Source organism: Cavia porcellus, unplaced genomic scaffold (assembly GCF_034190915.1).
Source record: "Cavia porcellus strain 051 isolate PalLab524CR breed Dunkin Hartley unplaced genomic scaffold, mCavPor4.1 scaffold_18, whole genome shotgun sequence".
Classification (NCBI taxonomy): Eukaryota; Metazoa; Chordata; class Mammalia; order Rodentia; family Caviidae; genus Cavia; species Cavia porcellus.
The window spans coordinates 73786840-73809887 of NW_026947501.1; positions in this window are offsets into that span (position 1 = coordinate 73786840).

The following is a 23048-nucleotide window of genomic DNA, read 5'->3' on the forward strand; positions in this document are numbered from 1 at the left end:
TTACGATTAGGTTTAGGGTTAGAGTTAGGGTTAGGGTTAGGGTTAGTGTTAGTGTTCGGGTTAGGGTTAGGGTTAATGTTAGGGTTAGGGTTAGGTTTAGAGTTAGGTTTAGCGGATATTTGTTAGGGACAGGGTTAGGGTTAGGCTTAGGTTTACGGTTAGGGTTAGGCTTAGGATTATCTTTAGTGATATTGTTAGGTTTAGACCTAGTGTTAGAGTTAGTTTTGTTTTAGTGTTTAGGGTTAGGGTTAGGGTTAGTTTTAGGGTTAGGGTTAGGGTTAGAATTTATGTTTAGATTTAGTGTTAGGGTTAGGGTCAGGTTAGGGTTAGGTTTAGTGTTAGACGTTAGGGTTAAGGTTAGAGTTTGGGTTAGGATTAGAGGTTAGGGTTAGGGTTAGAGTTAGTGTTCGGCTTACTGTTCGAGTTTAGGTTTAGGGTTAGCGTTAGGGTTAGGGTTAAGGTTAGCGTTATGGTTAGAGGTTAGCATTAGATTTTGGGTTACTGTTAGGGTTAGTTTTAGGGTTAGGGATAGGGTTAGGGTTAGGGATAGGGTTAGGTTTAGGCTTAGGGGTAGATTTAGTGTTAGGGTTAGAGTTAGGGATATTTTTAGGGTTAGGTTTTAGGTTTGCAGTTAGGGCTAGCATTATGGTTTGGTCTAGGTTTAGTTTTAGGGTTAGGGTTAGGGTTAAGGGTTAGGGTTAGGGTTAGGGTTAGGGTTAGGGTTAGGGTAAGGGGTAGGATTAGGGTTAGAGGATAGGTTTAGGTTTAGGGTTAGGGTTAGTGTTATGGTTAGATTAAGTTTAGGGTTAGGGTTAAGGTTAGGGTTAGTGTTCGTTTTGGATTAAAGTTAGGGTTAGATTTTAGGTTATGTTTAGGCTTAGGGTTGTGGTTAGGGTTAGTGTTAGAATTTAGTGTTGTTGTTAGTGTTCAGGCATGGGTTAGGGTTAGTGTTAGGGTTAGGGTTAGGGTTAGGCTTAGACAGGGTTAGGGTTAGGGTATGGTTAGGGTTAGGATTGGGTTTCGGTTAGGGTTTGGGTTAGTGTTAGGTTTAGGATTAGGGTTTGGTGTTAGGGTTTAGGACTAGGGTTAGGGTTAGGGTTAAGGTTTGGGTTACGGTCAGGATTAGTGTTATGGTTAGGGTTAGTGTTCGGGTTAGGCTTAGGGTTAGGGGGTAGGTGTTAGGAATAGGGTTAGGGTTAGGTTTCGGATTACAATTAGGGTTAGTGTTAGGGTCAGCATAAGGGTTAGGTTTAGGCTTAGTTTTAGGATTAGGGTTAGTTTTAGCATTAGGTTTAGGGTTAAGGTTAGGGTTAGGATTAGGGTTGGGGTTAGTGGTTAGGGATAGGTTAGGTTTAGGGTTAGTGTTAGCATTATTGTTATGTTTTGGGTTCGGGTTAGGTTTAGTTTTAGGATTAAGCTTAGGGTTAAGGTTAGTTTAAGGGTTAGGCTTAGGGTTAGATTTAGGGTTAGACAGGGTTAGGGTTAGGGTTAAGATTTGGATTGGGATTAGGGTTAGGGTTAGTGTTAGGGTTAGGATTAGGGTTTGGCATTGGGGGTTAGGGTTAGGGGATAGGGTTAGATTGTTAGGGTTAGGGTTAGAGTTCAGGTAAGAAGTTAGGGTTACGGTTAGGAGTAGGGTTAGGTTTATGGTTAGTTTTTGGGTTCAGATTAGGCTAAGGTTTAGAGGTTAGGCTTATTGTTAGGTTTAGGGTTATGGTTAGATTTAGGTTAGAGTTTAGAGTTAGTGTTAGTGTGAGGGTAAGATTTAGGGTTAGTGTTAGGGTTATGGTTAGGGTTACATTGAGGTTTTGAGTTAGGGTTAGGTTTAGGTTTAGAAGTTAGGTTTGTGTTAGGCTTCGTGTTAGGGTTAGGGTTCGGGTTCGGGTTAGGTTTAGGGTTAGGTTTAGCGTTAGGGATAGAGTAAGGCTTAGGGTTAGCGTTAGGGTTAGGGTTAGGTTTAGGGTTAGGGATAGAGTAAGGCTTAGAGTTAGGGTTAGGGGTAGGGTTAGATTTAGGGTTACGTTTAGGTTTAGTTTTAGGGTTAGGGTTGGCGATCATGTTAGGGTTAGTGTTACGGTTTAGGGTTTTGGTTAGGGTTATGTTTATGTTTAGGGTTAGGGTGAGGTTAGGTTTAGTGTTAGGGTTAGGGATAGAGTAAGGCTTAGGATTAGGGTTAGAAGATAGGTTGAGCATTAGTGTTAGGTTATTGTTAGGGTTTGGGTTAGGGTTAGAGTTTAGTCTTAGCATTAGGTTTACGGTTAGGGTTACTGTTAGAGTTAGGTTTAGGGATACGTTTATGGTTAGAGTTCGGTTTAGGGTTTTAGTTAGGGTTAGGGTTAGGGTTAGGGTTAGGGTTTTGTTTAGGTGTTAGGTGTTAGGGATAGGTTTAGGGTTAGCCTTCAGGTTACAGTTAGTATTTTGGTTACTATTAGGTTAGGGTTAGGGTAAGGTTTAGGATTGGGGTTTGGCATTAGTGTTACTGTTAGGCTTAGGTTGAGATTTTAGGTTTAGGTTTAGGGTTAGGGTTAGTTTGAGGTTTAGAGTTAGTGTTAGGGTTAGGAGTAGAAGTTAGGTTTTTGTTAGGCTTATTGTTAGGGTTAGGTTTAAGGGTTAGTGTTAGGGTTAGGGTTAGTGTTAAGGATAGGGTCAGTGATAGTGTTAGGTTTAGCGTTAGGGTTTAGGGTTTTAGTTAGTGTTAGGGTTAGGGTTAGATTTAGGTTTAAGGTTACGATTAGGTTTACGGTTTACCTTAGGGTTAGGGATAGGTTTAGGTTTTGGATTAGGGTTGGAGGGTAGGTTTAGTGTTAGGGTTAGAGTTTAGTATTATGGTTAGGGCTATGGTTAGGGTTAGGGTTAGGGTTAGGGTTAAAGCTTAGTTTTAGGGTTAGGATTAGGGTTAGGGTTAGTTTTAGGTTTAGGTTTAGGGTTAGGGTAGTTATAGGGTAAGGTTTAGGGTAAGGGTTACGGTTATTGTTAGGGTTAGGTTTAGGGTTAGAGTTTAGTGTTAGGGTTAGGGTTAGGGTTAGGCTTAGGGTAGGAGTTAGGGTTAGGTTTAGGGATCGGGTTAGGTTTAGGGTTAGTGTTACGGTTAGGGTTAGTGATAATGTTAGATTTAAGTTTAGGGTTTAGGGTTATGGTAAGGTTTAGGGTTAGGTTTAGGTTTAGGGTTAGGGTTAGGGTTAGGGTTAGGTTTAAGGTTAGGGTTAGTGATTCGGTTAGGGTTAGTTTAAGGGTAAGGTTTAGGGTTAGGGTTAGATGTTAAGTTTAGGGTTAGGGTTAGTTTTAGGTTTAGGTTTAGAGGTTAGTGTTAGGGTTAGGGTTAGAGTTAGGGTTAGAGTTACGGTTTGAGATTAGTGTTAAATTTAGTGTTAGGGTTATTATTAGGGTTAGGGTTATGGTTAGAGGTTAGCGTTGGATTTAGGGTTAGCATTTGAGATAGGGTTAGGGTTAGGTTTAGAAGTTAGTGTAAGTGTTAGGGTTAGGGTTAAAGCTTAGGTTTAGGGTTAGGATTAGGGTTTTGTTTAGGATTAGTGTTAGGGTTAGGGTTAGGTTTAGGTTTATGGTTAGAGGTTAGGGTTAGGGTTAGGCTTAGGGTCAGGGTTAAAACTTAGATTTAGTGTTAGGGTCAGGGTTAGGGTTAGGCTTAGAAGTTAGTTTTAGGGTTAGGGTTAGGGTTAGTGTTAGGAGTTAGGTGTTATGGAGAGGGTTAGGTTTAGCCTTAAAGTAATGCTTAGGGTTAGTGTTACGGTTAGGTTTAGTGTTAGTGTTACTGTTAGAGTTAGTTTTTGGGTTTGTTTTAGGTTTAGGGTTTAGGGATAGTGTTAGCGTTACGGTTAGGGTTAGGATTAGGTGTAGGTTTAGGGTTACGTTTAGGGTTAGGGTTAAAAGTTAGTTTTAGGGTTAGGGTTAGGGTTAGGCTTAGGTTTAGGGTTAGAGGTTAGGGTTTGCATTAGAGTTAGGGTTAGGGTTACGGTTCACGTTTAGGGTTAGGGTTCGCATTAGGGTTAAGTTTAGGGTTAGGGTTATGGGTAGGGTTAGAGGTTAGTGTTAGATTTTTGGTTATGGTTATGGTTAGGGTTAGGGTTAGACTTTAAGCTTAGGTTTAACATTACAATTATGGTTAGGGTTAAGGTTAGGGTTAGGGTTAGGGTTAGTTTTAGGGTTGGGGTTACGTTTAGTGTTACTGTTAAAGTTATGCTTAATGTTAGGATTGGGTTTGGGGTTAGGGTTAGGGTTAGGGTTAGTGTTAGGGTTAGGGTTAGGGTTACATTGAGGTTTTGAGTTAGGGTTAGGTTTAGGGTTAGAAATTAGGTTTGTGTTAGGCTTCGTGTTAGGGTTAGGGTTCGAGTTCGGGTTAGGTTTAGGGTTAGGTTTAGGGTTAGGGATAGAGTAAGGCTTAGGTTCAGGGTTAGGGTTAGGGTTAGGTTTAGGGTTAGGGATAGAGTAAGACTTAGGGTTAGGGTTAGGGCTAGGGTTAGATTTAGGTTTACGTTTAGGTTTAGTTTTAGGGTTAGGGTTGGCGATCATGTTAGGGTTAGTGTTAGGGTTTAGGGTTTTGGTTAGGGTTATGTTTATGTTTAGGGTTAGGGTGAGGTTAGGTTTAGTGTTAGGGTTAGGGATAGAGTAAGGCTTAGGATTAGGGTTAGAAGATAGGTTGAGCATTAGTGTTAGGTTATTGTTAGGGTTTGGGTTAGGGTTAGAGTTTAGTCTTAGCATTAGGTTTAGGGTTAGGGTTACTGTTAGAGTTAGGTTTAGGGATACGTTTATGGTTAGAGTTAGGTTTAGGGTTTTAGTTAGGGTTAGGGTTAGGGTTAGGTTTTTGTTTAGGTGTTAGGTGTTAGGGATAGGTTTAGGGTTAGCCTTCAGGTTACGGTTAGTGTTTTGGTTACTATTAGGTTAGGGTTAGGGTAAGGTTTAGGATTAGGGTTTGGCATTAGTGTTACTGTAAGGCTTAGGTTGAGATTTTAGGTTTAGGTTTAGGGTTAGGGTTAGTTTGAGGTTTAGAGTTAGTGTTAGGGTTAGGAGTAGAAGTTAGGTTTTTGTTAGGCTTATTGTTAGGGTTAGGATTAAGTGTTAGTGTTAGGGTTAGGGTTCGTGTTAAGGTTAGGGTCAGTGATAGTGTTAGGTTTAGTGTTAGGGTTTAGGGTTTTAGTTAGTGTTAGGGTTAGGGTTAGATTTAGGTTTAAGGTTACGATTAGGTTTACGGTTTACCTTAGGGTTAGGGATAGGTTTAGGTTTTGGATTAGGGTTGGAGGGTAGGTCTAGTGTTAGGGTTAGGGTTAAGGGTTAGTGTTAGGGTTAGAGTTTAGTATTAGGGTTAGGGTTAGGGTTAGGGTTAGGCTTAGAGTTGAGGGTTAGTGTTAGGGTTAGGGTTAAAGCTTAGTTTTAGGGTTAGGATTAGGGTTTAGTTTTAGGTTTAGTTTTAGGGTTAGGGTAGTTATAGGGTAACGTTTAGGGTAAGGGTTACGGTTATTGTTAGGGTTAGGTTTAGGGTTAGAGTTTAGTGTTAGGGTTAGGGTAAGGGTTAGGCTTAGGGTAGGAGTTAGGGTTCGGTTTAGGGATCGGGTTAGGTTTAGGGTTAGTGTTACGGTTAGGGTTAGTGATAATGTTAGATTTAAGTTTAGGGTTTAGGGTTACGGTAAGGTTTAGGGTTAGGTTTAGGTTTAGGGTTAGGGTTAGGGTTAGGGTTAGGTTTAAGGTTAGGGTTAGTGATTCGGTTAGGGTTAGTTTAAGGGTAAGGTTTAGGCTTAGGGTTAGATGTTAAGTTTAGGGTTAGGGTTAGTTTTAGGTTTAGGTTTAGAGGTTAGTGTTAGGGTTAGGGTTAGAGTTAGGGTTAGAGTTACGGTTTGAGATTAGTGTTAAGTTTAGCGTTAGGGTTAGTATGAGGGTTAGGGTTATGGTTAGAGGTTAGCGTTAGATTTAGGGTTAGCATTTGAGATAGGGTTAGGGTTAGGTTTAGAAGTTAGTGTAAGTGTTAGGGTTAGGGTTAAAGCTTAGGTTTAGGGTTAGGATTAGGGTTTTGTTTAGGATTAGTGTTAGGGTTAGGGTTAGGTTTAGGTTTAGGGTTAGGGGTTAGGGTTAGGGTTAGGCTTAGGGTCAGGGTTAAAACTTAGATTTAGTGTTAGGGTCAGGGTTAGGGTTAGGCTTAGAAGTTAGTTTTACGGTTAGGGTTAGGGTTAGTGTTAGGAGTTAGGTGTTATGGAGAGGGTTAGGTTTAGCCTTAAAGTAATGCTTAGGGTTAGTGTTACGGTTAGGTTTAGTGTTAGTGTTGCTGTTAGAGTTTGTTTTTGGGTTTGTTTTAGGTTTAGGGTTTAGGGATAGTGTTAGCGTTACGGTTAGGTTTAGGATTAGGTGTAGGTTTAGGGTTACGTTTAGGGTTAGGGTTAAAAGTTAGTTTTAGGGTTAGGGTTAGGGTTAGGCTTAGGTTTAGGGTTAGAGGTTAGGGTTTGCATTAGAGTTAGGGTTAGGGTTACGGTTCGCATTTAGGGTTAGGGTTCGCATTAGGGTTAGGTTTAGGGTTAGGGTTATGGGTAGGGTTAGAGGTTAGTGTTAGATTTTTGGTTATGGTTATGGTTAGGGTTAGGGTTAGACTTTAAGCTTAGGTTTAACATTACAATTATGGTTAGGGTTAAGGTTAGGGTTAGGGTTAGGGTTAGTTTTAGGGTTGGGATTACGTTTAGTGTTACTGTTAAAGTTATGCTTAATGTTAGGATTGGGTTTGGGGTTAGGGTTAGGGTTAGGGTTAGTGTTAGGGTTAGGGTTAGTGTTACATTGAGGTTTTGAGTTAGGGTTAGGTTTAGGGTTAGAAGTTAGGTTTGTGTTAGGCTTCGTGTTAGGGTTAGGGTTCGGGTTCGGGTTAGGTTTAGGGTTAGGTTTAGGGTTAGGGATAGAGTAAGGCTTAGGTTCAGGGTTAGGGTTAGGGTTAGGTTTAGGGTTAGGGATAGAGTAAGGCTTAGGGTTAGGGTTAGGGCTAGGGTTAGATTTAGGTTTACGTTTAGGTTTAGTTTTAGGGTTAGGGTTGGCGATCATGTTAGGGTTAGTGTTAGGGTTTAGGGTTTTGGTTATGGTTATGTTTATGTTTAGGGTTAGGGTGAGGTTAGGTTTAGTGTTAGGGTTAGGGATAGAGTAAGGCTTAGGATTAGGGTTAGAAGATAGGTTGAGCATTAGTGTTAGGTTATTGTTAGGGTTTGGGTTAGGGTTAGAGTTTAGTCTTAGCATTAGGTTTAGGGTTAGGGTTACTGTTAGAGTTAGGTTTAGGGATACGTTTATGGTTAGAGTTAGGTTTAGGGTTTTAGTTAGGGTTAGGGTTAGGGTTAGGGTTTTGTTTAGGTGTTAGGTGTTAGGGATAGGTTTAGGGTTAGCCTTCAGGTTACAGTTAGTGGTTTGGTTACTATTAGGTTAGGGTTAGGGTAAGGTTTAGGATTGGGGTTTGGCATTAGTGTTACTGTTAGGTTTAGGTTGAGATTTTAGATTTAGGTTTAGGGTTAGGGTTAGTTTGAGGTTTAGAGTTAGTGTTAGGGTTAGGAGTAGAAGTTAGGTTTTTGTTAGGCTTATTGTTAGGGTTAGGGTTAAGGGTTAGTGTTAGGGTTAGGGTTAGTGTTAAGGTTAGGGTTAGTGATAGTGTTAGGGTTAGTGTTAGGGTTTAGGGTTTTAGTTATTGTTAGGGTTAGGGTTAGATTTAGGTTTAAGGTTACGATTAGGTTTACGGTTTACCTTAGGGTTAGGGATAGGTTTAGGTTTTGGATTAGGGTTGGAGGGTAGGTTTAGTGTTAGGGTTAGAGTTTAGTATTATGGTTAGGGCTATGGATAGGGTTAGGGTTAGGGTTAGGGTTAAAGCTTAGTTTTAGGGTTCGGATTAGGGTTAGGGTTAGGTTTAGATTTACGTTTAGGGTTACGGTAGTTATAGGGTAAGGTTTAGGGTAAGGGTTACGGTTATTGTTAGGGTTAGGTTTAGGGTTAGAGTTTAGTGTTAGGGTTAGGGTTAGGGTTAGGCTTAGGGTAGGAGTTAGGGTTAGGTTCAGGGATCGGGTTAGGTTTAGGGTTAGTGTTATGGTTAGGGTTAGTGATAATGTTAGATTTAAGTTTAGGGTTTAGGGTTACGGTAAGGTTTAGGGTTAGGTTTAGGTTTAGGTTTAGGGTTAGGGTTAGGGTTAGGGTTAGGTTTAAGGTTAGGGTTAGTGATTCGGTTAGGGTTAGTTTAAGGGTAAGGTTTAGGGTTAGGGTTAGATGTTAAGTTTAGGGTTAGGGTTAGTTTTAGGTTTAGGTTTAGAGGTTAGTGTTAGGGTTAGGGTTAGAGTTAGGGTTAGAGTTACGGTTTGAGATTAGTGTTAAGTTTAGCGTTAGGGTTAGTATTAGGGTTAGGGTTATGGTTAGAGGTTAGCGTTAGATTTAGGGTTAGCATTTGAGATAGGGTTAGGGTTAGGTTTAGAAGTTAGTGTAAGTGTTAGGGTTAGGGTTAAAGCTTAGGTTTAGGGTTAGGATTAGGGTTTTGTTTAGGATTAGTGTTAGGGTTAGGGTTAGGTTTAGGTTTAGGGTTAGAGGTTAGGGTTAGGGTTAGGCTTAGGGTCAGGGTTAAAACTTAGATTTAGTGTTAGGGTCAGGGTTAGGGTTAGGCTTAGAAGTTAGTTTTAGGGTTAGGGTTAGGGTTAGTGTTAGGAGTTAGGTGTTATGGAGAGGGTTAGGTTTAGAATTAAAGTAATGCTTAGGGTTAGTGTTATGGTTAGGTTTAGTGTTAGTGTTACTGTTAGAGTTAGTTTTTGGGTTTGTTTTAGGTTTAGGGTTTAGGGATAGTGTTAGCGTTACGGTTAGGTTTAGGATTAGGTGTAGGTTTAGGGTTAGGTTTAGGGTTAGGGTTAAAAGTTAGTTTTAGGGTTAGGGTTAGGGTTAGGCTTAGGTTTAGGGTTAGAGGTTAGGGTTTGCATTAGAGTTAGGGTTAGGGTTACGGTTCGCGTTTAGGGTTAGGGTTCGCGTTAGGGTTAGGTTTATGGTTAGGGTTATGGGTAGGGTTAGAGGTTAGTGTTAGATTTTTGGTTATGGTTATGGTTAGGGTTAGGGTTAGACTTAAACTTAGGTTTAACATTACAATTATGGTTAGGGTTAAGGTTAGGGTTAGGGTTAGGGTTAGTTTTAGGGTTGGGGTTAGGTTTAGTGTTACTGTTAAAGTTATGCTTAATGTTAGGATTGGGTTTGGGGTTAGGGTTAGGTTTAGGGTTAGGGTTAGTGTTAGGGTTAGGGTTAGTATTAGGGATAGGGTTACGTTTAGTGTTAGGGTTAGGGTTAGAGGTATGTGTTAGGGTTAGGGGTAGGGTTAGTGTTAGGGTTGGGTTTAGGGTTAGTTTTAGGATTAAGGTTAGGTTTAGAGGTTAGTTTTAGGGGTAGGGTTAGTTTTAGGGTTAGGTTTAGACAGGGTTAGGGTTAGGGTAGGGTTAGGGTTTGGATTGGGTTTGGGTTAGGGTTCGTGTTAGGGTTAGGGTTAGGGTTAGGATTAGGGTTGGTGTTAAGGTTTAGGACTATGGTTAGGGTTAGTGTTAGGGTTAGGGTTAGGGTTTGGGTTAGGGTTAGGGTCAGTGTTACGGTTAGGGTTAGGGTTGGGGTTAGGCTTAGTGTTAGGGGATAAGTGTTAGGGTTAGGGTTAGGGTTAGGGTTAGGGTTAGGGTTAGGGTTTGTTTTTAGGGTTTAGGATTAGGATTAGGTTTAGGGTTAGGGCTACAGGTTAGGGTTCGGGTTAGGATTAGGTTTAGGGCTAGTGTTTGGGTTAGAGGTTAGGGTTAGGGCTAGCGTTAGGGTTAGGGCTAGAGTTTAGGGTTAGGTTTAGAATTAGGGTTAGGGTTAGGGTTAGGATTAGGGCTAGGGGATAGGTGTTAGGGATAGAGTTGGTGTTAGGCTTCGGATTGCAGTTAGGGTTAGGGTTACGATTAGGTTTAGGGTTAGAGTTAGGGTTAGGGTTAGGGTTAGGGTTAGTGTTAGTGTTAGGGTTAGGGTTAGGTTTAGAGTTAGGTTTAGTGGATATTTGTTAGGGACAGGGTTAGGGTTAGGCATAGGTTTACGGTTAGGGTTAGGGTTAGGATTATCTTTAGTGATATTGTTAGGTTTAGACCTAGTGTTAGAGTTAGTCTTGTGTTAGTGTTTAGGGTTAGGGTTAGGGTTAGTTTTAGGGTTAGGGTTAGGGTTAGGGTTAGAATTTATGTTTAGATTTAGTGTTAGGGTTAGGTTTAGGGTTAGGGTCAGGTTAGGGTTAGGTTTAGTGTTAGACGTTAGGGTTAAGGTTAGAGTTTGGGTTAGGATTAGAGGTTAGGGTTAGGGTTAGAGTTAGTGTTCGGCTTACTGTTCGAGTTTAGGTTTAGGGTTAGCGTTAGGGTTAGGGTTAAGGTTAGCATAATGGTTAGAGGTTAGCATTAGATTTTGGGTTACTGTTAGGGTTAGTTTTAGGGTTAGGGTTAGGGATAGGGTTAGGGTTAGGCTTAGGGGTAGAGTTAGTGTTAGGGTTAGGGATATTTTTAGGGTTAGGTTTTAGGTTTGCAGTTAGGGTTAGCATTATGGTTTGGTCTAGGTTTAGTTTTAGGGTTAGGGTTAGGGTTAAGGGTTAGGGTTAGGGTTAGGGTAAGGGTTAGGGTAAGGGGTTGGATTAGGGTTAGATTATAGGTTTAGGTTTAGGGTTAGGGTTAGTGTTATGGTTAGATTAAGTTTAGGGTTAGGGTTAAGATTAGGGTTAGCGTTCGTTTTGGATTAAAGTTAGGGTTAGATTTTAGGTTATGTTTAGGTTTAGGGTTGTGGTTATGGTTAGTGTTAGAATTTAGTGTTGTTGTTAGTGTTCAGGTATGGGTTAGGGTTAGTGTTAGGGTTAGGGTTAGGGTTAGGCTTAGAGGTATGTGATAGCCTTAGGGGTAGGGTTAGTGTTAGGGTTAGGTTTAGGGTTAGGTTTGGGGTTTATGGTTAGTGTTAGGGTTAGGGTTAGTTTTAGGATTAAAGGTTAGGGTTAGAGGTTAGTTTAAGGGTTAGTGTTAGGGTTAGGCTTAGACAGGGTTAGGGTTAGGGTATGGTTAGGGTTAGGATTGGGTTTCGGTTAGGGTTTGGGTTAGTGTTAGGGTTAGGGTTAGGTTTAGGATTAGGGTTTGGTGTTAGGGTGTAGGACTAGGGTTAGGGTTAGGGTTAGGGTTTGGGTTATGGTCAGGATTAGTGTTATGGTTAGGGTTAGTGTTCGGGTTAGGCTTAGGGTTAGGGGATAGGTGTTAGGAATAGGGTTAGGGTTAGGTTTCGGATTACAATTAGGGTTAGTGTTAGGGTGAGCGTAAGGGTTAGGTTTAGGCTTAGTTTTAGGATTAGGGTTAGTTTTAGCATTAGGTTTAGGGTTAAGGTTAGGGTTAGGATTAGGGTTGGGGTTAGGGGTTAGGGATAGGTTAGGTTTAGGGTTAGTGTTAGCATTATGGTTATGTTTTGTGTTCGGGTTAGGTTTAGTTTTAGGATTAAGCTTAGGGTTAAGGTTAGTTTAAGGGTTAGGCTTAGGGTTAGATTTTGGGTTAGACAGGGTTAGGGTTAGGGTTAAGATTTGGATTGGGATTAGGTTTAGGGTTAGTGTTAGGGTTAGGATTAGGGTTTGGCATTGGGGGTTAGGGTTAGGGGATAGGGTTAGATTGTTAGGGTTAGGGTTAGAGTTCGGGTAAGAAGTTAGGGTTACGGTTAGGAGTAGGGTTAGGTTTATGGTTAGTTTTTGGGTTCAGATTAGGCTAAGGTTTAGAGGTTAGGCTTATGATTAGGTTTAGGATTATGGCTAGGGTTAGGTTAGAGTTTAGAGTTAGTGTTAGTGTTAGGGTAAGGGTTAGGGTTAGTGTTAGGGTTAGGGTTCGGTTTAGGGTTAGAGGTTAGGGTTAGGGTTAGGGTTACATTGAGGTTTAGAGTTAGGGTTAGGGTTAGGGTTAGTGTTAGGAGTTAGGTGTTATGGAGAGTGTTAGTTTTAGCCTTAAAGTAATGCTTAGGTTTAGTGTTACGGTCAGGTTTATTGTTAGTGTTACTGTTAGAGTTAGTTTTTGGGTTAGGGTTAGGGTTAGGGTTAGGGTTAGGGTTTGTTTTTAGGGTTTAGGATTAGGATTAGGTTTAGGGTTAGGGCTACAGGTTAGGGTTCGGGTTAGGATTAGGTTTAGGGCTAGTGTTTGGGTTAGAGGTTAGGGTTAGGGTTAGCGTTAGGGTTAGGGCTAGAGGTTAGGGTTAGGTTTAGAATTAGGGTTAGGGTTAGGGTTAGGATTAGGGCTAGGGGATAGGTGTTAGGAATAGAGTTGGTGTTAGGCTTCGGATTGCAGTTAGGGTTAGGGTTACGATTAGGTTTAGGGTTAGAGTTAGGGTTAGGGTTAGGGTTAGGGTTAGTGTTAGTGTTAGGGTTAGGGTTAGGTTTAGAGTTAGGTTTAGTGGATATTTGTTAGGGACAGGGTTAGGGTTAGGCATAGGTTTACGGTTAGGGTTAGGGTTAGGATTATCTTTAGTGATATTGTTAGGTTTAGACCTAGTGTTAGAGTTAGTTTTGTGTTAGTGTTTAGGGTTAGGGTTAGGGTTAGTTTTAGGGTTAGGGTTAGGGTTAGGGTTAGAATTTATGTTTAGATTTAGTGTTAGGGTTAGGTTTAGGGTTAGGGTCAGGTTAGGGTTAGGTTTAGTGTTAGACGTTAGGGTTAAGGTTAGAGTTTGGGTTAGGATTAGAGGTTAGGGTTAGGGTTAGAGTTAGTGTTCGGCTTACTGTTCGAGTTTAGGTTTAGGGTTAGCGTTAGGGTTAGGGTTAAGGTTAGCATAATGGTTAGAGGTTAGCATTAGATTTTGGGTTACTGTTAGGGTTAGTTTTAGGGTTAGGGTTAGGGATAAGGTTAGGGTTAGGCTTAGGGGTAGAGTTAGTGTTAGGGTTAGGGATATTTTTAGGGTTAGGTTTTAGGTTTGCAGTTAGGGTTAGCATTATGGTTTGGTCTAGGTTTAGTTTTAGGGTTAGGGTTAGGGTTAAGGGTTAGGGTTAGGGTTAGGGTAAGGGTTAGGGTAAGGGGTTGGATTAGGGTTAGATTATAGGTTTAGGTTTAGGGTTAGGGTTAGTGTTATGGTTAGATTAAGTTTAGGGTTAGGGTTAAGATTAGGGTTAGCGTTCGTTTTGGATTAAAGTTAGGGTTAGATTTTAGGTTATGTTTAGGTTTAGGGTTGTGGTTATGGTTAGTGTTAGAATTTAGTGTTGTTGTTAGTGTTCAGGTATGGGTTAGGGTTAGTGTTAGGGTTAGGGTTAGGGTTAGGCTTAGAGGTATGTGATAGCCTTAGGGGTAGGGTTAGTGTTAGGGTTAGGTTTAGGGTTAGGTTTGGGGTTTATGGTTAGTGTTAGGGTTAGGGTTAGTTTTAGGATTAAAGGTTAGGGTTAGAGGTTAGTTTAAGGGTTAGTGTTAGGGTTAGGCTTAGACAGGGTTAGGGTTAGAGTATGGTTAGGGTTAGGATTGGGTTTCGGTTAGGGTTTGGGTTAGTGTTAGGGTTAGGGTTAGGTTTAGGATTAGGGTTTGGTGTTAGGGTGTAGGACTAGGGTTAGGGTTAGGGTTAGGGTTTGGGTTATGGTCAGGATTAGTGTTATGGTTAGGGTTAGTGTTCGGGTGAGGCTTAGGGTTAGGGGATAGGTGTTAGGAATAGGGTTAGGGTTAGGTTTCGGATTACAATTAGGGTTAGTGTTAGGGTGAGCGTAAGGGTTAGGTTCAGGCTTAGTTTTAGGATTAGGGTTAGTTTTAGCATTAGGTTTAGGGTTAAGGTTAGGGTTAGGATTAGGGTTGGGGTTAGGGGTTAGGGATAGGTTAGGTTTAGGGTTAGTGTTAGCATTATGGTTATGTTTTGGGTTCGGGTTAGGTTTAGTTTTAGGATTAAGCTTAGGGTTAAGGTTAGTTTAAGGGTTAGGCTTAGGGTTAGATTTAGGGTTAGACAGGGTTAGGGTTAGGGTTAAGATTTGGATTGGGATTAGGGTTAGTGTTACAGTTAGGTTTATTGTTAGTGTTACTGTTAGAGTTAGTTTTTGGGTTTGTTTTAGGTTTAGGGTTTAGGGATAGTGTTAGCATTACGGTTAGGGTTAGGATTAGGTGTAGGTTTAGGGTTAGGTTTAGGGTTAGGGTTAAAAGTTAGTTTTGGGGTTAGGGTTAGGGTTAGGCTTAGGTTTAGGGTTAGAGGTTAGGGTTTGCGTTAGAGTTAGGGTTAGGGTTACGGTTCGCGTTAGGGTTAAGTTTAGGGTTATTGTTATGGGTAGGGTTAGAGGTTAGCGTTAGATTTATGGTTATGGTTAGGGTTAGGGTTAGACTTTAAGCTTAGGTTTAACATTAGAATTATGGTTAGGGATAAGGTTAGGGCTAGGGTTAGGGTTTGGGTTAGGTTTAGAGGTTAGGGTTAGGGTTAGGATTAGGGTTAGGATTTGTCGTTAGGATTAGGATTAAGGTTCGGCTTCTGGTTAGGGTTTGAGATTAGGTTTAGTTTTAGGTTTAAGGTTATGGTTATTGTTCGGTTCGGATTAAGGTTAGGGTTAGAGTTTAGGCTACGTTTAGGCTTAGGTTTATGGTTAGCATTAGTGTCAGAATTTAGTGTTATTGTTATTGTTCGGGTATGGGTTAGGGTTAGTGTTAGGGTTAGGGTTATGTTTAGGATTAGGGTTTGGTGTTAAGGTTTGGGACTAGGGATAGGGTTAGGGTTAGGCTTAGAGGCATGTGTTAGCGTTAGGGATAGTGTTAGTGTTAGGGTTAGGTTTAGGGTTTATGGTTAGTGTTAGTGTTACGGTTATGGTTAGTGTTAAGGTTAGGATTAGTTTTAGGATTAAAGGTTAGGGTTAGAGGTTAGTTTAAGGGTTAGTGTTGGGGCTAGAGTTATGGTTAGGCTTAGACAGGGTTAGGGTTAGGGTATGGTTAGAGTTAGGATTGGGTTTCGGTTAGGGTTAGTGTTAGGGTTAGGGTTAGGTTTAGGATTAGGGTTGGTGTTAACGTTTAGGACTAGGGTCAGGGTTAGGGTTAGGCTTAGAGGCATGTGTCAGCGTTAGGGGTAGTGTTAGTGTTAGGGTTAGGTTTAGGGTTTATGGTTAGTGTTAGTGTTACGGTTATGGTTAGTGTTAAGGTTAGGATTAGTTTTAGGATTAAAGGTTAGGGTTAGAGGTTAGTTTAAGGGTTAGTGTTGGGGCTAGGGTTATGGTTAGGCTTAGACAGGGTTAGGGTTAGGGTATGGTTAGAGTTAGGATTGGGTTTCGGTTAGGGTTAGTGTTAGGGTTAGGGTTAGGTTTAGGATTAGGGTTGGTGTTAAGGTTTAGGACTAGGGTTAGGGTTAGGGTTAGGCTTAGAGGTATGTGTTAGCGTTAGGGGTAGGGTTAGTGTTAGGGTTAGGTTTATGGTTAGATTTAGAGTTTATGGTTAGTGTTAGTGTTATGGTTATGGTTAGTGTTAAGGTTAGGGTTAGTTTTAGGATTAAAGGTTAGGGTTAGAGGTTAGTTTAAGGGTTAGTGTTAGGGCAAGGTTTATGGTTAGGCTTAGACAGGGTTAGGGTTAGGGTATGATTAGGGTTAGGATTGGGTTTCGGTTAGGGTTAGTGTTAGGGTTAGGGTTAGGTTTAGGATTAGGGTTGGTGTTAAGGTTTAGGACTATGGTTAGGGTTAGTGTTAGGGTTAGGGTTAGGGTTTGGGTTAGGGTTAGGGTCAGTGTTACGGTTAGGGTTAGGGTTGGGGTTAGGCTTAGTGTTAGGGGATAAGTGTTAGGAATAGCGTTAGGGTTATTCTTCGGATTACAGTTAGGGTTAGTGTTACGATTAGGTTAGGTTCAGCGTAAGGGTTAGGTTTAGGTTTAGTTTTAGGATTAGGGTTAGTGTTAGCATTAGGTTTAGGGTTAAGGTTAGGGTTAGGTTTCGGGTTAGGGGTTAGAGATAGGTTAGGTTTAGGTTTAGTGTTAGTGTTATGGTTATGTTTTGGGTTCGGGTTAGGTTTAGTTTTAGGATTAAGCTTAGGGTTATGGTTAGTTTAAGGGTTAGGGTTAGGGTTAGGTTTAGGGTTGACAGGATTAGGGTTAGGGTTAGGGTTAGGATTCAGATTGGGTTTAGGGTTAGGGTTAGTGTTAGGGTTAGGATTAGGGTTTGGTGTTGGGGGTTATGGTTAGGGTTAGGGTTTGGGTTAGATTGTTAGGGTTAGGTTTAGGGTTTGGGTTAAAAGTTAGGGTTAGGGTTAGGAGTAGGCTTAGGTTTATGGTTAGTGTTTGGGTTCAGATTAGGCTAAGGTTTAGAGGTTAGGCTTATTGTTAGGTTTAGGGTTATGGTTAGATTTAGGTTAGAGTTTAGAGTTAGTGTTAGTGTTAGGGTAAGATTTAGGGTTAGTGTTAGGGTTATGGTTAGGGTTACATTGAGGTTTTGAGTTAGGGTTAGGTTTAGGGTTAGAAGTTAGGTTTGTGTTAGGCTTCGTGTTAGGGTAGGGTTCGGGTTAGGGTTAGGTTTAGGGTTAGGTTTAGGGTTATGGTTAGAGTAAGGCTTAGGTTCAGGGTTAGGGTTAGGGTTAGGTTTAGGGTTAGGGATAGAGTAAGGTTTAGGGTTAGGTTTAGGGTTAGGGTTAGGTTTAGGGTTAGGGATAGAGTAAGGCTTAGGGTTAGGGTTAGGGCTAGGGTTAGATTTAGGGTTACGTTTAGGTTTAGTTTTAGGGTTAGGGTTGGCGATCATGTTAGGGTTAGTGTTAGGGTTTAGGGTTTTGGTTAGGGTTATGTTTATGTTTAGGGTTAGGGTGAGGTTAGGTTTAGTGTTAGGGTTAGGGATAGAGTAAGGCTTAGGATTAGGGTTAGAAGATAGGTTTAGCATTAGTGTTAGGTTATTGTTAGGGTTTGGGTTAGGGTTAGAGTTTAGTCTTAGCATTAGGTTTAGGGTTAGGGTTACTGTTAGAGTTAGGTTTAGGGATACGTTTATGGTTAGAGTTAGGTTTAGGGTTTTAGTTAGGGTTAGGATTAGGGTTAGGGTTTTGTTTAGGTGTTAGGTGTTAGGGATAGGTTTAGGGTTAGCCTTCAGGTTACGGTTAGTGTTTTTGTTACTATTAGGTTAGGGTTAGGGTAAGGTTTAGGATTAGGGTTTGGCATTAGTGTTACTGTAAGGCTTAGGTTGAGATTTTAGGTTTAGGTTTAGGGTTAGGGTTAGTTTGAGGTTTAGAGTTAGTGTTAGGGTTAGGAGTAGAAGTTAGGTTTTTGTTAGGCTTATTGTTAGGGTTAGGGTTAAGGGTTAGTGTTAGGGTTAGGGTTAGTGTTAAGGTTAGGGTCAGTGATAGTGTTAGGTTTAGTGTTAGGGTTTAGGCTTTTAGTTAGTGTTAGGGTTAGGGTTAGATTTAGGTTTAAGGTTACGATTAGGTTTACGGTTTACCTTAGGGTTAGGGATAGGTTTAGGTTTTGGATTAGGGTTGGAGGGTAGGTTTAGTGTTAGGGTTAGGGTTAAGGGTTAGTGTTAGGGTTAGAGTTTAGTATTAGGGTTAGGGTTAGGGTTAGGGTTAGGCTTAGAGTTGAGGGTTAGGGTTAGGGTTAGGGTTAAAGCTTAGTTTTAGGGTTAGGATTAGGGTTTAGTTTTAGGTTTAGGTTTAGAGTTAGGGTAGTTATAGGGTAAGGTTTAGGGTAAGGGTTACGGTTATTGTTAGGGTTAGGTTTAGGGTTAGAGTTTAGTGTTAGGGTTAGGGTTAGGGTTAGGCTTAGGGTAGGAGTTAGGGTTAGGTTTAGGGATCGGGTTAGGTTTAGGGTTAGTGTTATGGTTAGGGTTAGTGATAATGTTAGATTTAAGTTTAGGGTTTAGGGTTACGGTAAGGTTTAGGGTTAGGTTTAGGTTTAGGGTTAGGGTTAGGGTTAGGGTTAGGGTTAGGTTTAAGGTTAGGGTTAGTGATTCGGTTAGGGTTAGTTTAAGGGTAAGGTTTAGGGTTAGGGTTAGATGTTAAGTTTAGGGTTAGGGTTAGTTTTAGGTTTAGGTTTAGAGGTTAGTGTTAGGGTTAGGGTTAGAGTTAAGGTTAGAGTTACGGTTTGAGATTAGTGTTAAGTTTAGCGTTAGGGTTAGTATTAGGGTTAGGGTTATGGTTAGAGGTTAGCGTTAGATTTAGGGTTAGCATTTGAGATAGGGTTAGGGTTAGGTTTAGAAGTTAGTGTAAGTGTTAGGGTTAGGGTTAAAGCTTAGGTTTAGGGTTAGGATTAGGGTTTTGTTTAGGATTAGTGTTAGGGTTAGGGTTAGGTTTAGGTTTAGGTTAGAGGTTAGGGTTAGGGTTAGGCTTAGGGTCAGGGTTAAAACTTAGATTTAGTGTTAGGGTCAGGGTTAGGGTTAGGCTTAGAAGTTAGTTTTAGGGTTAGGGTTAGGGTTAGTGTTAGGAGTTAGGTGTTATGGAGAGGGTTAGGTTTAGCCTTAAAGTAATGCTTAGGGTTAGTGTTACGGTCAGGTTTAGTGTTAGTGTTACTGTTAGAGTTAGTTTTTGGGTTTGTTTTAGGTTTAGGGTTTAGGGATAGTGTTAGCGTTACGGTTAGGGTTAGGATTAGGTATAGGTTTAGGGTTAGGTTTAGGGTTAGGGTTAAAAGTTAGTTTTAGGGTTAGGGTTAGGGTTAGGGTTAGGTTTAGGGTTACAGGTTAGGGTTTGCATTAGAGTTAGGGATAGGGTTACGTTTCGCGTTTAGGGTTAGGGTTCGCGTTAGGGTTAGGTTTAGTGTTAGGGTTATGGGTAGGGTTAGAGGTTAGTGTTAGATTTTTGGTTATGGTTATGGTTAGGGTTAGGGTTAGACTTTAAGCTTAGGTTTAACCTTACAATTATGGTTAGGGTTAAGGTTAGGGTTAGGGTTAGGGTTAGGTTTAGGGTTGGGGTTAGGTTTAGTGTTACTGTTAAAGTTATGCTTAATGTTAGGATTGGGTTTGGGGTTAGGGTTAGGGTTAGGGTTAGTGTTAGTGTTAGGTTTAGTGTTAGGGATAGGGTTACGTTTAGTGTTAGTGTTAGGGTTAGAGGTATGTGTTAGGGTTAGGGGTAGGGTTAGTGTAAGGGTTGGTTTAGGGTTAGTTTTATGATTAAGGTTAGGTTTAGAGGTTAGTTTTAGGGGTAGGGTTAGTTTTAGGGTTAGGTTTAGACAGGGTTAGGGTTAGGGTAGGGTTAGGGTTTGGATTGGGTTTGGGTTAGGGTTCGTGTTAGGGTTAGGATTAGGGTTTGGCGTTGGGGGTTATGGTTATGGTTAGGGTTTGGGTTAGATTGTTAGGGTTAGGTTTAAGGTTCGGGTTAAAAGTTAGGGTTAAGGTTAGGAGTAGGCTTAGGTTTATCGTTAGTGTTTGGGTTCAGATTAGGCTAAGGTTTAGAGTTTAGGCTTATTGTTAGGTTTAGGGTTATGGTTAGATTTAGGTTAGAGTTTAGAGTTAGTGTTAGTGTTAGGGTAAGATTTAGGGTTAGTGTTAGGGTTATGGTTAGGGTTACATTGAGGTTTTGAGTTAGGGTTAGGTTTAGAGTTAGAAGTTAGGTTTGTGTTAGGCTTCGTGGTAGGGTAGGGTTTGGGTTAGGGTTAGGTTTAGGGTTAGGTTTAGGGTTAGGGATAGAGTAAGGCTTAGGTTTAGCGTTAGGGTTAGGGTTAGGTTTAGGGTTAGGGATAGAGTAAGGCTTAGGGTTAGGGTTAGGGCTAGGGTTAGATTTAGGGTTACGTTTAGGTTTAGTTTTAGGGTTAGGGTTGGCGATCATGTTAGGGTTAGTGTTAGGGTTTAGGGTTTTGGTTAGGGTTATGTTTATGTTTAGGGTTATGGTGAGGTTAGGTTTAGTGTTAGGGTTAGGGATAGAGTAAGGCTTAGGATTAGGGTTAGAAGATAGGTTTAGCATTAGTGTTAGGTTATTGTTAGGGTTTGGGTTAGGGTTAGAGTTTAGTCTTAGCATTAGGTTTAGGGTTAGGGTTACTGTTAGAGTTAGGTTTAGGGATACGTTTATGGTTAGAGTTAGGTTTAGGGTTTTAGTTAGGGTTAGGGTTAGGGTTAGGGTTTTGTTTAGGTGTTAGGTGTTAGGGATAGGTTTAGGGTTAGCCTTCAGGTTACGGTTAGTGTTTTGGTTACTATTAGGTTAGGGTTAGGGTAAGGTTTAGGATTAGGGTTTGGCATTAGTGTTACTGTAAGGCTTAGGTTGAGATTTTAGGTTTAGGTTTAGGGTTAGGGTTAGTTTGAGGTTTAGAGTTAGTGTTAGGGTTAGGAGTAGAAGTTAGGTTTTTGTTAGGCTTATTGTTAGGGTTAGGGTTAAGGGTTAGTGTTAGGGTTAGGGTTAGTGTTAAGGTTAGGGTCAGTGATAGTGTTAGGTTTAGTGTTAGGGTTTAGGCTTTTAGTTAGTGTTAGGGTTAGGGTTAGATTTAGGTTTAAGGTTACGATTAGGTTTACGGTTTACCTTAGGGTTAGGGATAGGTTTAGGTTTTGGATTAGGGTTGGAGGGTAGGTTTAGTGTTAGGGTTAGGGTTAAGGGTTAGTGTTAGGGTTAGAGTTTAGTATTAGGGTTAGGGTTAGGGTTAGGGTTAGGCTTAGAGTTGAGGGTTAGGGTTAGGGTTAGGGTTAAAGCTTAGTTTTAGGGTTAGGATTAGGGTTTAGTTTTAGGTTTAGGTTTAGGGTTAGGGTAGTTATAGGGTAAGGTTTAGGGTAAGGGTTACGGTTATTGTTAGGGTTAGGTTTAGGGTTAGAGTTTAGTGTTAGGGTTAGGGTTAGGGTTAGGCTTAGGGTAGGAGTTAGGGTTAGGTTTAGGGATCGGGTTAGGTTTAGGGTTAGTGTTATGGTTAGGGTTAGTGATAATGTTAGATTTAAGTTTAGGGTTTAGGGTTACGGTAAGGTTTAGGGTTAGGTTTAGGTTTAGGGTTAGGGTTAGGGTTAGGGTTAGGTTTAAGGTTAGGGTTAGTGATTCGGTTAGGGTTAGTTTAAGGGTAAGGTTTAGGGTTAGGGTTAGATGTTAAGTTTAGGGTTAGGGTTAGTTTTAGGTTTAGGTTTAGAGGTTAGTGTTAGGGTTAGGGTTAGAGTTAGGGTTAGAGTTACAGTTTGAGATTAGTGTTAAGTTTAGCGTTAGGGTTAGTATTAGGGTTAGGGTTATGGTTAGAGGTTAGCGTTAGATTTAGGGTTAGCATTTGAGATAGGGTTAGGGTTAGGTTTAGAAGTTAGTGTAAGTGTTAGGGTTAGGGTTAAAGCTTAGGTTTAGGGTTAGGATTAGGGTTTTGTTTAGGATTAGTGTTAGGGTTAGGGTTAGGTTTAGGTTTAGGGTTAGGGGTTAGGATTAGGGTTAGGCTTAGGGTCAGGGTTAAAACTTAGATTTAGTGTTAGGGTCAGGGTTAGGGTTAGGCTTAGAAGTTAGTTTTAGGTTTAGGGTTAGGGTTAATGTTAGGAGTTAGGTGTTATGGAGAGGGTTAGGTTTAGCCTTAAAGTAATGCTTAGGGTTAGTGTTACGGTTAGGTTTAGTGTTAGTGTTACTGTTAGAGTTAGTTTTTGGGTTTGTTTTAGGTTTAGGGTTTAGGGATAGTGTTAGCGTTACGGTTAGGGTTAGGATTAGGTGTAGGTTTAGGGTTAGGTTTAGGGTTAGGGTTAAAAGTTAGTTTTAGGGTTAGGGTTAGGGTTAGGCTTAGGTTTAGGGTTACAGGTTAGGGTTTGCATTAGAGTTAGGGATAGGGTTACGTTTCGCGTTTAGGGTTAGGGTTCGCGTTAGGGTTAGGTTTAGGGTTAGGGTTATGTGTAGGGTTAGAGGTTAGTGTTAGATTTTTGGTTATGGTTATGGTTAGGGTTAGGGTTAGACTTTAAGCTTAGGTTTAACCTTACAATTATGGTTAGGGTTAAGGTTAGGGTTAGGGTTAGGGTTAGGTTTAGGGTTGGGGTTAGGTTTAGTGTTACTGTTAAAGTTATGCTTAATGTTAGGATTGGGTTTGGGGTTAGGGTTAGGGTTAGGGTTAGTGTTAGTGTTAGGTTTAGTGTTAGGGATAGGGTTACGTTTAGTGTTAGTGTTAGGGTTAGAGGTATGTGTTAGGGTTAGGGGTAGGGTTAGTGTAAGGGTTGGTTTAGGGTTAGTTTTATGATTAAGGTTAGGTTTAGAAGTTAGTTTTAGGGGTAGGGTTAGTTTTAGGGTTAGGTTTAGACAGGGTTAGGGTTAGGGTAGGGTTAGGGTTTGGATTGGGTTTGGGTTAGGGTTCGTGTTAGGGTTAGGATTAGGGTTTGGCGTTGGGGGTTATGGTTATGGTTAGGGTTTGGGTTAGATTGTTAGGGTTAGGTTTAAGGTTCGGGTTAAAAGTTAGGGTTACGGTTAGGAGTAGGCTTAGGTTTATCGTTAGTGTTTGGGTTCAGATTAGGCTAAGGTTTAGAGTTTAGGCTTATTGTTAGGTTTAGGGTTATAGTTAGATTTAGGTTAGAGTTTAGAGTTAGTGTTAGTGTTAGGGTAAGATTTAGGGTTAGTGTTAGGGTTATGGTTAGGGTTACATTGAGGTTTTGAGTTAGGGTTAGGTTTAGAGTTAGAAGTTAGGTTTGTGTTAGGCTTCGTGGTAGGGTAGGGTTTGGGTTAGGGTTAGGTTTAGGGTTAGGTTTAGGGTTAGGGATAGAGTAAGGCTTAGGTTTAGCGTTAGGGTTAGGGTTAGGTTTAGGGTTAGGGATAGAGTAAGGCTTAGGGTTAGGGTTAGGGCTAGCGTTAGATTTAGGGTTACGTTTAGGTTTAGTTTTAGGGTTAGGGTTGGCGATCATGTTAGGGTTAGTGTTAGGGTTTAGGGTTTTGGTTAGGGTTATGTTTATGTTTAGGTTTAGGGTGAGGTTAGGTTTAGTGTTAGGGTTAGGGATAGAGTAAGGCTTAGGATTAGGGTTAGAAGATAGGTTTAGCATTAGTGTTAGGTTATTGTTAGGGTTTGGGTTAGGGTTAGAGTTTAGTCTTAGCATTAGGTTTAGGGTTAGGGTTACTGTTAGAGTTAGGTTTAGGGATACGTTTATGGTTAGAGTTAGGTTTAGGGTTTTAGTTAGGGTTAGGGTTAGGGTTAGGGTTTTGTTTAGGTGTTAGGTGTTAGGGATAGGTTTAGGGTTAGCCTTCAGGTTACGGTTAGTGTTTTGGTTACTATTAGGTTAGGGTTAGGGTAAGGTTT